The sequence below is a fragment of the Salmo salar genome, chromosome 29, assembly GCF_965601325.2.
Source record: "Salmo salar chromosome 29, fSalSal1, whole genome shotgun sequence".
NCBI classification, from domain to species: domain Eukaryota; kingdom Metazoa; phylum Chordata; class Actinopteri; order Salmoniformes; family Salmonidae; genus Salmo; species Salmo salar.
In genome coordinates, this window is record NC_138319.1 from 9,806,925 (window position 1) to 9,821,714 (window position 14,790).

Here is a 14,790-nt window from a genome sequence, read left to right on the forward strand (position 1 = left end):
TGGAGGTTTATTCAAGCTTCACCCCAATCAAAAGAGCTTTCTCCACATCCACACACGGGCTTTACTAAACTAATGAGCATGGCTTCTCCGCTATAGTGAGTGAGTGCGTGTATGTGTGTTTGGAGAACTGAGCTGTCTCTGCCTCATATCTCATCACATAGAACACACATGCTCTAATTGGGGATGGTGAAGAGATGAAGACACCCCAGAGGCACCGTATGTGTGTGTGTGTGCTCATGGAGTTCCCTCAGCACCACTGTTCACACAGACTAGCTCTGATCCTTCGCTTCAGTCCACTGCACAGCACAGCATAGCGAAGAGTGCGGGTTAAAAATAGCTAGCCCAGTTAAACTCTCATTGTTCTCCAGCTCTCTTTCTGAGTCTCCTCATCTCCAGCCTCTTCTCATGTTTCTGTCTGAACAAAACTTATGTGGGAGTTTTGCTGCAGTGAGAGGTCTGGACTCTGTTGGGATCAAATTCCAGGGGACCAGGCACTGGCTTGGAGCACTGTCCCTTTAAAAGGGCTCCATCAATTTAAGTGAGCTCCATCCCCTTCAGTGGCTTTAATCAATAAGTACTTAGGGGCCACTGGCCGACAAGGCCTATCCAGCACAGCCAGGCCAGATGTAGGCGACTGGCTCTTGACTTGCTCTCTCAGAGCCGCAAGGCCATCTGATCCCAAGTGGGAGAGAGAAGGATGGAGAGAGAGAGAAGTGGAACAGAAAGAGAGAGGGCAAAAGGGAGAGAAGGGGGGAGGAAAAGGGAAAGAAATGGAGGAGTAGAACAACGGAGAGAGAAAACAAATGAGAGTAGGCTTATGTGAGAGAGAGCAAGAGAGGGAGGGGAATGAGTGTGTAAGAGAGACAACAAAGGAGAGAACAAGAGAGAGAGCGCGAGATGGGCAGACCGAAAGACAGAGAGAGAGCGAGAGGGGCCGACCAAAAGACAGAGAGGGAGCGAGAGGGGCAGACCGAAAGACAGAGAGAAAGAGGGGCAGACCGAAAGACAGAGAGAGAGAGGGGCAGACCGAAAGAGAGAGAGAGAGAGATAGGTAGAACAAAATTAGCATTCAGTACAAAGAATTTGAAACTGTAAATTATTTATTGGTTTGGCAGCCAAATATGTGTCCTGTTGCCACAACCCGAGGGATGGCCAGTGAAAAGTGCAATGTAATGTCAGTAATATTTCCAGCTTTGTTTTTTTTTGGGCTTTCATACCAGGTGGATTTTCAGTCATGTTAAGACTGGCCTAGTACTATTGCTTTAATGTATTATTAATAGTTGTTGTAGTTGCTGTTAATGGTAATACCATTTCAACTACTACTGTTACGGATACAGGTATCCTGTGTGTATTTCTTTTCTCTCCTTCTCCCCTACTCACAGGTGGCAATCACCATTGCCTAATCAGTCGCTAATCAGAAGACACACCTGCTCCTTTTCCCTTACCCAATCACATCCCCTTTCCCTTGGTTTAAAAGTATCCCAATCAGTTCTACCAGATCTCTCTTTTGTTTTTGCACCTACGTGTCACTTTGTCCGTTATCCTGTGAGTATTGTTATGGTGTATGACTGTTTGTTGTTGTTGTTGGTGGGAAAGGGGGCTAACCAGCCAAGTCGCCCATGGGACTACATTGCCCGTAGGAAAACAGTGTCTAAATACCCTAGTTAGAACTGGGCGGACCACCCACTGTATTTTTGGTTAGTTAGGTAGCTGTTCTTAAAGCAGGCTAGACTAGCTTATGGATTTGTTTGGATATGTATTTCTTTCCCTGGGTCCAGCTCAGCCCCTTTTTCCCACAGCCCAAATACTGTGTGTTTAAACAAACCATTAGTGTTTGACGGTAAATTTAAGTTGTCTGTGGCTATTAGTTCTCGCTGTTCCTTTTCACTATTATGATTTGTATGATATGTTATAGGTCTCGTTTCCATCCCCCCCCCCCCCCTAGACTGCAGGGCAAAAGGGATTCGTAACAACTACTATTATTATTGATGCCATATTGCTGTTGGTCCCACCATTGTTGTATATGTATACTTTGACAATGTAAGTAATTTAACTTGCCATGTCAATAGTCTACTGAATTGAGAGAGATGGGCAGAACGAAAGGGGGAGAGTGAGGAAAAATATCCTCTGTGCACAACGTAAAACACCAAATAATGCATGCAGACAGAATTAGGCTGATGCCCGCTAATTATCAAAATCCAGAAAAGAGCTGTTAAATTCTACAATCGCGAAAGTGATTCCCAAACCTTCCATAACAAAGCCATCACCTACAGAGAGATTAACCTGGAGAAGAGTCCCCTAAGCAAGCTCTCTCTGTTCACAAACAGAGCCCCAGGACAGCAACACAATTAGAGCCAACCAAATCATGAGAAAACAAAGAGAATTCTTTCCAATGTGTCAAGTAACAAAAAAAACTGAGCAAACTAGAATGCTATTTGGCCTTAAACAGAGAGTACACAGTGGCAGAATACCTGACCACTGTGACTGACCCAAACTTAAGGAAAGCTTTGCCTGTGTACAGACTCAGTGAGTATAGCCTTGCTATTGAGAGAGTCTGCCATAGGCAGACCTGGCTCTCAAGACAAGACAGGCTATGTGCACACTGCCCACAAAATGAGCTGCACTTGCTAACCTCCTGCAAAATGTATGACCATTTTAGAGACACATATTTTCCCTCGGATTACACAGATCCACAAAGAATTTGAAAACCAATCCAATTTTGATAAACTCCTATATCTATTGGGTGAATGACCAGTGTCATTACAGCAACAAGATTTGTGACCTGTTGCCACAAGAAAAGGGCAACCAGTGAAGTACACACACCATTGTAAATACAACCCATATTTATTTTCCCTTTGTACATCGTTACGCTATATATATAGCCATAATGACATTTGATATGTCTCTATTTCTTTGGAACTTCTGTGAGTGTAATGTTAACTGTACATTTTTTATTGTTTTTCACTTTTGTTCATAATCTATTTCACTTGCTTTGGCAATGTAAACACGTTTCCCATGCCAATAAAGCCATTTGAGAGAGCGAGAGATATGCAGACTGAAAGAGTGAGAGAGAGAGATGGGCAGACCGAAAGAGATTGAGTGGCAGACTGAAGAGATATATATATATATAGGCAGACAAAGAGAGAGAGAGCATGAGATGGGCAGATCGAAAGAGATGAAGAGAGAGAGCTAGGCAGACCAAAAGAGAGCGAGAGTGAGAGCGACAGGCAGACTCACCGACCTCAACCCAGAGTCTCTCAGAGCCTTCACATTCAGCCCACTAACACCTCTCTCAGACCACAGTAAAATCACAGTTTATCTGAGGAGAGCGGAACCTAACCATGAAGCATCACGGCCCAATAAATTACATGCTACTAAACAGGCTTACAGACGGAGTGTAAACATTACAGAAATCTACCAAAAAGCAATTAGTAGCCAACAAATACAATCTCTCCTGGATAACTTTTTAGCCTTAACATTCTCCTACAGCAATGAAGATGTAAATTTGGACGTTTGGAACAGAAACTTTATATTTGACAAATTAGCCTCCTTGGCTAATCTAAAAAACATAAGAGCAAACCAAAAATAATAGATCATGAAAAATGGTCTGATAATGATAACAACAATCTAAGGAAGTCATTGAGAAATGTATCTAATCAAAAACAGAGAACCAGACAAAAATACACTCTTTCAATATGGGGAAACACTGAAGCAATACAATCACACCCTAAGAACAAAAAAGAAACAGCACATTAGAAATTAGCTGGATGTAATTGAGGAATCCATAGAGTCAAACCACTTCTGGGAGAATTGGAATAAATTAAACGAACCACATGAGGAATTGGCTATCCATAATGGTGATATGTGGAGAAATCACTTTGCAAACCTCTACAGCAATATAACAAAGAGCCCAGAACAACAAGATATACAAGAAAAATTACAAATCCTTGAATCAGAATAAGAATTATTAGAAAAACAATACACTCTACAACCCAAAAAGGCCTGTGGTGCTGATGGTATTTCAAATGAAATTATTAAATTTACAGACCACAAATTCAAATTGGCTACACTCAAACTTTTCAACATTATCCTGCACTGCAGGTATTTTCCCCGATATTTGGACCCAAGGATTGATCACACCAATCTATAAAAATCGAGACAAATTTGACCGAAATAATTAAAGAGGAAGTTGCATTAACAGCAACTTGGGGAAAATTCTCTGCAATATCATAAATAGCAGACTGTCATTTCCTTGATGAACACAACGTCCTGAGCAGAAGCCAAATTGGATTTGTAACAAATTACCGGACAACAGACCACATATATACCCAACACACTATAATTGACAAACACACTAAACCAAAACAAAGGCAAAATCTACTCATGTTTTGTAGACTTCAAGAAAGCATTTGATTCAATTTGGCACAAAGTTTTTTTTTAAAATAAACTAATAGAAAGTAGTATTGGAGGGAAAACGTATGTAATTAAATCAATGTACACTATAAACAAATGTGCAGTTAAAATGGGCAACTAGCAAACATCTCTGAGACGTGGAGTGAAACAGGGCTGCTCAATAAGTCCAACACTATTTAACATCTACATGAATGAATTGGCAAAAACATTTGAAGAATCTGCAGCACCTGGTCTCAACCGACAACACTGAAATCAAGTGTCTGCTGTACGCAGATGACCTGGTGCTGCCGTTTCCCACTAAGGAGGGATTAAAGCAGCATCTAGATCATCTGCACAGGTTCTGTCGGACCTGGGCTCTGACCGTTAACCTAAAAAATAACGAATGTAATGATATTCCAAAAGAGGTCGGGAAATCAGGATCACTAATATAAATTATATTTGGACACAGTTCTATCAGAACATGCTAAAAACTACACACGTATCTAGGACTAAATAGCAGAAACACAGGTAGCTTTCACATGGCTGTGTACGATCTGAGAGACAAAGCAAGAAGAGCATTCTATGCCATTAAAAGGAACATTAAAATTAAAATTCCAATTAAAATCTGGCTAAATTTTCAGATCAGTTATAGAACCAATTGGTCTATATGGCAGCGAAGTATGGGGTCCATTCTCTAATAATGAATTTACCAAATGAGACAAACAGCCAATCGAAGTACTGCATGCAGAGTTTTGCAAGACTATATTGCAAGTGCAAAGAAAAACTCCAAATCAAATTTATTTTTATATAGCCCTTCGTACATCAGCTGATATTCTCAAAGTGCTGTACAGAAACCCAGCCTAAAACCCCAAACAGCAAGCAAAGCATGTGAAAGAAGCACGGTGGCTAGGAAAAACTCCCTAGGAAAAACTCCCTAGAAAGGCCAAAAACCTAGGAAGAAACCTAGAGAGGAACCAGGCTATGAGGGGTGGCCAGTCCTCTTCTGGCTGTGCAGGGTGGATATTATAACAGAACATGGTCAAGATGTTAAAATGTTAAAATGTTCATAAATGACCAGCATGGTCAAATAATAATAATCATAGTAGTTGTCGAGGGTGCAACAAGCACGTCCGGTGAACAGGTCAGGGTTCCATAGCCGCAGGCAGAACAGTTGAAACTGGAGCAGCAGCACGGCCAGGTGGACTGGGGACAGCAAGGAGTCATCATACCAGGTAGTCCTGAGGCATGGTCCTAGGGCTCAGGTCCTCCGAGAGAAAGACAGAAAGAGAGAATTAGAGAGGGCATATTTAAATACACACAGGACACCGGATAAGACAAGAGAAATACTCCAGATGTAACAGACTGACCCTAGTCCCCCGACACATAAACTACTGCAGCATAAATACTGGAGGCTGAGACAGGAGGGATCAGAAGACACTGTGGCCCCATCCGATGATACCCCCGGACAGGGCCAAACAGGCAGGATATAACCCCACCCACTTTGCCAAAGCACAGCCCCCACACCACTAGAGGGATGTCTCCAACCACCAACTTACCGTCCTAAGACAAGGCCGAGTATAGCCCACAACGATCTCCGCCATGGCACAACCCAAGGGGGGGGGGCGCCAACCCAGACAGGAAGACCACGTCAGTGACTCAACCCACTCAAGTGACGCACCTCTCCCATGGACGGCATGGAAGAACACCAGTAGGCCAGTGACTCAGCCCCTGTAAAAGGGTTAGAGGCAGAGAATCCCAGTGGAAAGAGGGGAACCGGCAAGGCAGAGACAGCAAGGGCGGTTCGTTGCTCCAGCCTTTCCGTTCACCTTCACACTCCTGGGCCAGACTATACTTAATCATAGGACCTACTGAAGAGATAAGTCTTCAGTAAAGACTTAAAGGTTGAGACTGAGTCTGCGTCTCTCACATTGGTAGGCAGACCATTCCATAAAAATGGAGCTCTATAGGAGAAAGCCCTACTTCCAGCCGTTTGCTTAGAAATTCTAGGGACAATTAGGAGGCCTGCGTCTTGTGACCGTAGCGTACGTGTAGGTATGTACGGCAGGACCAAATCGGAAAGATAGGTAGGAGCAAGCCCATGTAATGCTTTGTAGGTTAGCAGTAAAACCTTGAAATCAGCCCTTGCCTTAAATAACACATGCAGAGCAGAATTGGGCCAATACCCCCTCCTTATTCGAATAGAAAAAAGAGCCATCAAATGTTGCAAGCATCTAAAAACAAGCATCCCCGAAACATTTAATCACACAGCCCTACAATGTCAAGAGATGAAACAAAAGAAGAAGAGTCCCCTTAGCTAGCTGGTTCTGCGGCTCAGTTCACTAACCCAAACCAACCCCATAGAGCCTCAGGACAGCACTCAGAAATTCTGGCACAAACAAATCATTACAAAGCAAATATACAAATATCAACTATTGGAAAGACACCACCAAAAATGTAAGTAAACGTCAATGCTATTTGGCTCGAAACAGACAGTACATGGTGGCAGACTATCTGACCACTGTGACTGACAGAAAACTGAGAAAAACACTGATTAGGTACGGGGAGAGGTTGAGACAGAGCTGCATTTCCTATTACACTGTGACAAATACTCAGATCTAAGACAATCTTTCTTTCCCAAAATGTTCATTCAGTACAAAGAATTTGAAACTATAAAAGATGAAGAAAAAATCTATTTATTGGGTGAAAAGCCAAAATGTGCAGTTTTGGCAGCCAAATGTGTCCTCCTGCCACAATCTGAGGGACGGCCAATGAAAAGTGCAATGTAATGTCCCATTTTGTTTTGGCTTTCATACTAGGCGGTATTTCAGTCATGTTAAGACTGGCCTAGTACTATTGCTTTAATGTATTATTATTCTCATTAATAGTTGTTGCTGTTAATGGTAATACGATTCCCACTACTACTATTATTGTGCCTTATTGCTGTTGGTCCCACCATTGTTGTTATATGTATACTTTGACATTGTACAGTTGAAGTCGGAAGTTTACATACACCTTAGCCAAATACATTTAAACTCAGTTTTTTACAATTCCTGACATTTAATCCTAGTAAAAAATCCCTGTCTTAGGTCAGTCAGGATCACCACTTTATTTTAACAATGTGAAATGTCAGAATAATGGTAGAGAGAATGATTTATTTAATTTTTTATTCCTTTCATCACATTCCCAGTGGGTCAGAAGTTCACAGACTCAATTAGTATTTGGTAGCATTGCCTTTAAATTGTTTAACTTGGGTCAAACATTTCAGGAAGCCTTCCACAAGCTTCCCACAATAAATTGGGTGAATTTTGGCCCATTCCTCCTGACAGAGCTGGTGTAACTGAGTCAGGTTTGTAGGCCTCCTTGCTCGCACACACATTTTCAGTTCTGCCCACAAATTTTCTATAGGATTGAGGTCAGTGCTTTGGAAGTATGTCCATTTGGAAGACCCATTTGCGACCAAGCTTTAACTTCCTGACTGATGTCTTGAGATGTTGCTTCAATACATCCACAGAATTTCCTACCTCATGATGCCATCTATTTTTGTGAAGTGCACCAGTCCCTCCTGCAGCAAAGCACCCCCACAACATGATGCCGCCACCCCGTGCTTCAAAGTTGGGATGGTGTTCTCTGGCTTGCAAGCCTCCCCCTTCTTCCTCCAAACGTCACAATGGTCATTATGGCCAAACAGTTCTGATGAAACAAAAATAGACCAGAGGACATTTCTCCGAAAAGTATGATCTCTGTCCCCATGTGCAGTTGCAAACTGTAGTCTGGCTTTTTTTATGGCAGTTTTGGAACAGTGGCTTCTTACTTGCTGAGTGGCCTTTCAGGTTATGTCAATATAGGACTCATTTTACTGTGGATATACAGTGAGGGAAAAAAGTATTTGATCCCTTGCTGATTTTGTACGTTTGCCCAATGACAAAGAAATGATCAGTCTATAATTTTAATGGTAGGTTTATTTGAACAGTGAGAGACAGAATAACAACCAAAAAATTCAGAAAAACACATGTCAAAAATGTTATGAACATGAGTGTATGTAATCTTCCAACTTCATCTCGAAGTAATTTAACTTGCCATGTCAGAGAGAGAGAGATTTTTTTTAATGTTTAAAACACTAAATAACCCTATTATCCAAAACACACAGAGAAATCAATCAAATTGTTAAAGAAATGCAAACCATATATTTGACAAATTGGGAAAATGAATTAAAAACACAATAAGAGAAATTGCTATTTGGCCCTCAAAAGAGAATACAAATTGGCAGAATATCTCTACTCTTTCAGAGATACAAAACAGAGACAGATACAGATCCTGATCAAATACAGGCTCAGCGACCATCAATTGGCTTTAGAAAAAGGGAGACACAAAAAGACATGGCTACCCAAAGAGGTGCTTCTATGTAGACACCACACAACACGGGAAGTAGAGATAGAGATGCATTTTTTCCTTTACTGTGAGAAATACTCCCAAATAAAATCAGATTTTTTCAAGAAAATATCTCAATCGATTCCCAACTTCCGTGCATGTACTAACCGCAAATATTACTGACAGACATGTATGAAGTATGATTGCCATAGCCTGAGGGACATTCCATGACCATTAATTCCTTAAAGTAATACATAGCTGTAACCATCATCATGTGCATTTTGTTGTTTATTTATTAGCCATTCTTACATTTTGTTGTTTATAATCTTATTTTTATTTAATTAAATGTATTGACCGAAGATTACACAATAGAACAGCAGTAGTGATGTGCCTGTATACATGATAATACAGTTTATAAAAGCAAACATGCTTCCTCATGTACAGTACCAGTCAAAAGATTGGACACACCTACTCATTCAAGAGTTTTTCAGTATTTTTACTATTTTCGACATTGTAGAATAATTGTGAAGACATTAAAACTATGAAATAACACATATAGAATCATGTAGTGACCAAAAAAGTGTTAAACAAATCAAATATATTTTACATTTATTTTAGATCCTTCCAAGTAGCCACCGTTTGCGCTCAACCAGCTTCACCTGGAATGCTTTTCCAACAGTCTTGAAGGAGTACCCACATATGCTGAGCACTTGTTGGCTGCTTGTCCTTCATTCTGCAGTCCAACTCATCCCAAACCATTTAAATTGGGTTCAGGTCGGGTGATTGTGGAGGCCAGGTCATCTGATGCAGCACTCCATCACTGAAGGTGTGTTGGGTCATTGTCCTGTTGAAAAACAAATGATAGCCCCATTAAGCGCAAACCAGGTGGGATGGCATATCGCTGCAGAATGCTGTGGTAGCCATGCTGGTTTAGTGTGCCTTGAATTCTAAATAAATCACAGACAGTGTCACCAGCAAAGCACCCCCACACCATCACACCTCCTCCTCTATGCTTCACGGTGGGAACCACACATGCGGAGATCATCTGTTCAGCTACTCTGCGTTTCACAAAGACACAGCTGTTGAAACCAAGAATCTCCAATGTGGACTCATCAGACCAAAGCACAGATTTCCACTAGTCTACTGTCCATTGCTCGTGTTTCTTGGCCCAAGCAAGTCTTTTTTCTTCTTATTGGTGTCCTTTAGTAGTGGCTTCTTTGCAGCAATTCAACCATGAAGGCCTGAATCACGCAGTCTACTCTGAATAGTTGATGTCGAGTTGTGTCTGTTACTTGAACTGTGTGAAGCATTTATTTGGGCTGCAATTTCTGAGGCTGGTAACTCTAATGAACGTATCCTCTGAAGCAGAGGAAACTCTGGGTTTTCGTTTCCTGTGGCGGTCCTCATGAGAGCCAGTTTCATCATAGGGCTTAATTGTTTTTGCGACTGCACTTGAAGAAACGTTCAAAGTTCTTGAAATTTTCCGGATTGACTGACCTTCATGTCTTAAAGTAATGATGGATTGTCATTTCTCTTTGCTTATTTGAGCTGTTCTTCCCATTAGATGGACTTGGTCTTTTACCAAATAGGCCTATCATCTGTATACCACCCTTACCTTGTCACAACACAACTGATTGGCTCAAACTCATTAAGAAGGAAAGAAATTCCACAAATACATTTCTAACATGGCACTCCTGTTAATTGAAAAGCATTCCAGGTGACTACCTCATGAAGCTGGTTGAGAGAATGCCAAGCGTGTGCCAAGCTTTTATCAAGGCAGAGGGTGGCTACTTTGAAGAATCTCAAATATGAAATGTATTTTTATTTGTTTAATTTTTTTTTGGTAACTACATGATTCCATGTGTGTTATTTCATAGTTTTGATGTCTTCACTATCATTCCACAATGTAGAAAAAAGTAAAAATAAAGAAACTCTGGAATGAGTAGGTGTCCAAACATTTGACTGGTACTTTATGTACTTTTAATATTACTACTGAAATTAACTGTATTTCATTATCCTCATTGCATTGTACTGTATTTACCAAAGTGCTGTACCACTATACTGCTTTGGCAATATCTACAAACTGTATTTCATGCCAATAAAGCAATCTGAATTAGAGAGAGAGAGGCAGACAAATATATTGAGAGAGGCAGACAAATATATTGAGAGGCAGACAAATATATTGAGAGAGGCAGACAAATATATTGAGAGAGGCAGACAAATATATTGAGAGGGAGATGGGCAGACGAATATATTGAGAGAGAGATGGGCAGACTGAAAGAGAGAGATGGGCAGACTGAAAGAGAGAGGCAGACCGGGAGAGCGAGGCAGAGGCAGAGAGGTCGATCGGCAAACCAAAAGAGGGAGAGGGAGCGAGAGGCAGGGAGAAAGGCAGACTGAATTATATTGAGAGGGAGAGAGAGGCAGGGGAGAGAGAGGCAGAGAGAGAGGGAGAGAGAGGTAAACTGAAAGAGAGAGCGAGGCAGATCGAAAGAGAAATGGGCAGACTGAATTAAATTGAGAGAGCGAGAGAGAGCGAGGCAGACAGAGAGAGAGCAAGACAGACCAAAAGAGAGAGAGGGAGGCAGATCGAAAGAGAGAGCGAGAGGGGCAGACAGAAAGAGAGAAAGAGAGCGCAAGGTAAACTGAAAGAGAGAGAGGGCGAGGCAGACCGAAAGAGAGCGAGAGAGCGAGCGAGGCAGACTGAGAGAGAGCAAGGCAGACCCAAAGAGGGAGGGCGAGGCAGACCGAAAAAGAGAGCAAGACAGACCGAAAGAGAGCGAGAGAGACCGAGGCAGACCGAAAGAGAGCGAGAGAGACCGAGGCAGACTGAAAGAGAGAGAGCGAGAGGTAAACTGAAAGAGAGAGGGCGAGGCAGACCGAAAGAGAGAGAGAGAGCGAGGCAGATCAAAAGAGAGAAAGAGAGCACGCGAGGCAGACCAAAAGAGAGATGGGCAGACTGATTTTATATTGCGAGAGCAACCGAAAGAGTGAGAGAGAGAGAGGCAAACCGAAAGAGAGCGAGGCAGACCGAAAGAGAGAGCGAGAGGCAGACCGAAAGAAAGAGAGAGAGCGAGCGAGAGGCAGACCGAAAGAAAGAGAGGGAGAGAGCAAGGCAGACCGAAAGAGAGCGAGGGAGCCCGAAAGCGAGGGAGAGCGAGGCAGCCCGAAAGCGAGAGAGAGCGAGGCAGACCGAAAGCAAGAGAGAGCAAGGCAGACCGAAAGCAAGAGAGAGCAAGGCAGACCGAAAGCGAGCGAGACGGACCGTAAGAGAGAGAGAGAGAGAGCGAGCAAGGCAGACTGAAAGAGAGAGAGAGCGAGCAAGGCAGACTGAAAGAGAGCGAGTGAGAGAGAGTGCGAGGCAGACCGAAAGAGAGAGCGAGAGGCAGAGAGGCAGAGAGGCAGAGAGGCAGAGAGAGAGAGACCAAAAGAGATGGGCAGAGTGAATTTATATTGAGAGACCGAGATTGACCGAAAAAGTGGGGGAGCGAGAGGCAGACCGAAAGAAAGAGAGAGAGAGAGATGGAGAGGGAGGCAGACCGAGAGCGAGCGAGGCAGACAGAAAGAGAGCGAGAGCGAGCGAGGCAGACCAAAAGAGAGAGAGAGAGAGAGAGTGCGAGGCAGACCAAAAGAGAGATGGGCAGACTGATTTCTTTGAAGAGAGCGAGAGCGACCGAGAGAGAGAGCGAGAGGCGCCCAGCCCTACACTGAATCCTCAGGAACAGAACATCCAATCAATCAGGTCAAAACAAATTACAACACAGTCGAAACAAAACTACATTACTTATTGGGAAAAACAAGGACAAGCACAAAGCAAAATGCAGTGCTATCTGGCCCTCAATCGACAGTACACCGTGGCAAACTATTTGACCATGGTTACTGATCAAAACATTAGAAAAACCTTGACAAAAGTACAGGCTCAGAGAGCACAGCCTTGCCATTGAGAAGGGTAGACAGGAAAACATGTCTCCCTGTAGAGGAAAGGCTGTGCAACTACTGCACCATAGCAGAACCCAGGACAGAGCTGCATTTCCTGACAAAATGTACAAAATATAAAACAATTAAAGAGTGTAATTTCCCCAAATTTGAAACCATTATTCAAGGTTTCGAAGACCTCTCTGATGAGGACGCAGAGAGCTGTGGGTTGGCAGTGCACTACATTGCTGCCTGCCATAAGATGAGGGACGGTGTCTGACAGACCAACCAACCTGCACATGTCCTCTATGCTTATTGTTATTGTTCAATGTATGGTTATTTTGACCCTTGGTTATTGTTGTTACTGTTGTCCCGTTGACAATATTGATTAATTATGTTAATATTTTAAATGTACAAAGTAAGCTTTGGCAATATGTACATTGTTACGTCATGCCAATAAAGCAAATTCAATTGAGAGATCGGCAGACTGAAAGAGAGAGAGATGGGCAGACCAAAAGAGATTGAGAGACAGAGACAGACACATGGCTTTACTATTTTAGATTGAAAGACAGAGAGAGACAAAGCATGGCTTTACTATTTTAGTCCTCATATTTTACACCGAGGTAATTGATAGGGACATTTGCCGTATCAATAACCTTACATTTCCACAGTAAAAACATCTGATGCTGAGTGAAAAAGGTTCAGGATATAACCTATTTTTGTTTTTGCGGCCTTGTCTGCTGAGTACAGTCAGTGTTCGTCTCATAGGGGATTTATTTCAGGAAATAGGACAATCTAAAGGACTGCATTTCTGGAGTGTAGGTCAAAGCCTTGGACTGCAGTGCCTAGGATGATTTTGAACAAAGTGGTATGGTGATTTGGACCAGTAATTAGTAGATTTCTTAACAAACACTATTTATACCAAAGTATAGTGTCCTGCGAAAGTATTCACCCCCCGTTGCATTTTTCCGATATTGTTCCCTTACAAACTAGAATTAAAATTGATTTTTGGGGGGTTTGTATCATTTGATTTAAACAACATGCCTACCACTTTGAAGATGCAAAATATGTTTTCTTGTGAAACAAACAAGAAATAATACAAAAAAAACCTGAAAACTTGAATGTGCATAACTATTCACCTCCCCAAAGTCAATATTTTGTAGAGCCACTTTTTGCAGCAGTAAGTCTCTTGGGGTATGTCTCTATAAGCTTGGCACATCTAGTCACTGGAATTTTTGCCCATTCATCAAGGCAAAACTCCTCCAGCTCCTTCACGTTGGATGGGTTCCGCTAGTGTACAGCAATATTTAAGTCATACCACAGATTCTCAATTGGATTCAGGTCTGGGCTTTAACTAGGCCATTCCAAGACATTTAAATGTTTCCCCTTAAACCACTCGAGTGTTACTTTAGCAGGATGCTTAGGGTCATTGTCCTGCTGGATGGTGAACCTCCTTCCTAGTCTCAAATCTCTGGAAGACTAAAACAGGGTTCCTCAAGAATTTTTCTGTATTTTGCGCCATCCATCATTCCTTCAATTCTGACCAGTTTCCCAGTCCCTGCCGATGGAAAAACATCCCCACCGCATGATGCTGCCACCACCATGCTTCACTGTGGGGATACTGTTCTCAGGGTGATGAGAGGTGTTGGGTTTGCACCAGACATAGCGTTTTCCTTGATGGCCAAAAAGCTCAAATTTAGTCTCATCTGACCAGAGTACCTTCTTCCATATGTTTGGGGAGTCTCCCATGCCTTTTGGCGAACACCAAACATGTTTTCTTATTTTCTTCTTTACGCATTGAGAGAAAGAGATACAGTTATTAAGCTACTTTAAACTAGTTCAGAACTAGTTCCCAGTTGATATATCCAAAGCACGTCTCTACTAAGTCCTCATATTTTGCACAGAGGTCAGTGGCCAGCGGCTATTCCATACTGATGAATGGAACATTTTGAAGGGCCATTTGCCGTATTAATAAACTTATATTTCCACTGTAAAAATGTTTGATACTGTTCTAAATTATAGATACAAGTGTGTAGTTGCTAAGTGAAAATGTTTCAGAATGTTACCTATTGTTAATTTGGCAGCGTTGTCTGCTGATATAGTTTGAGTTCATTT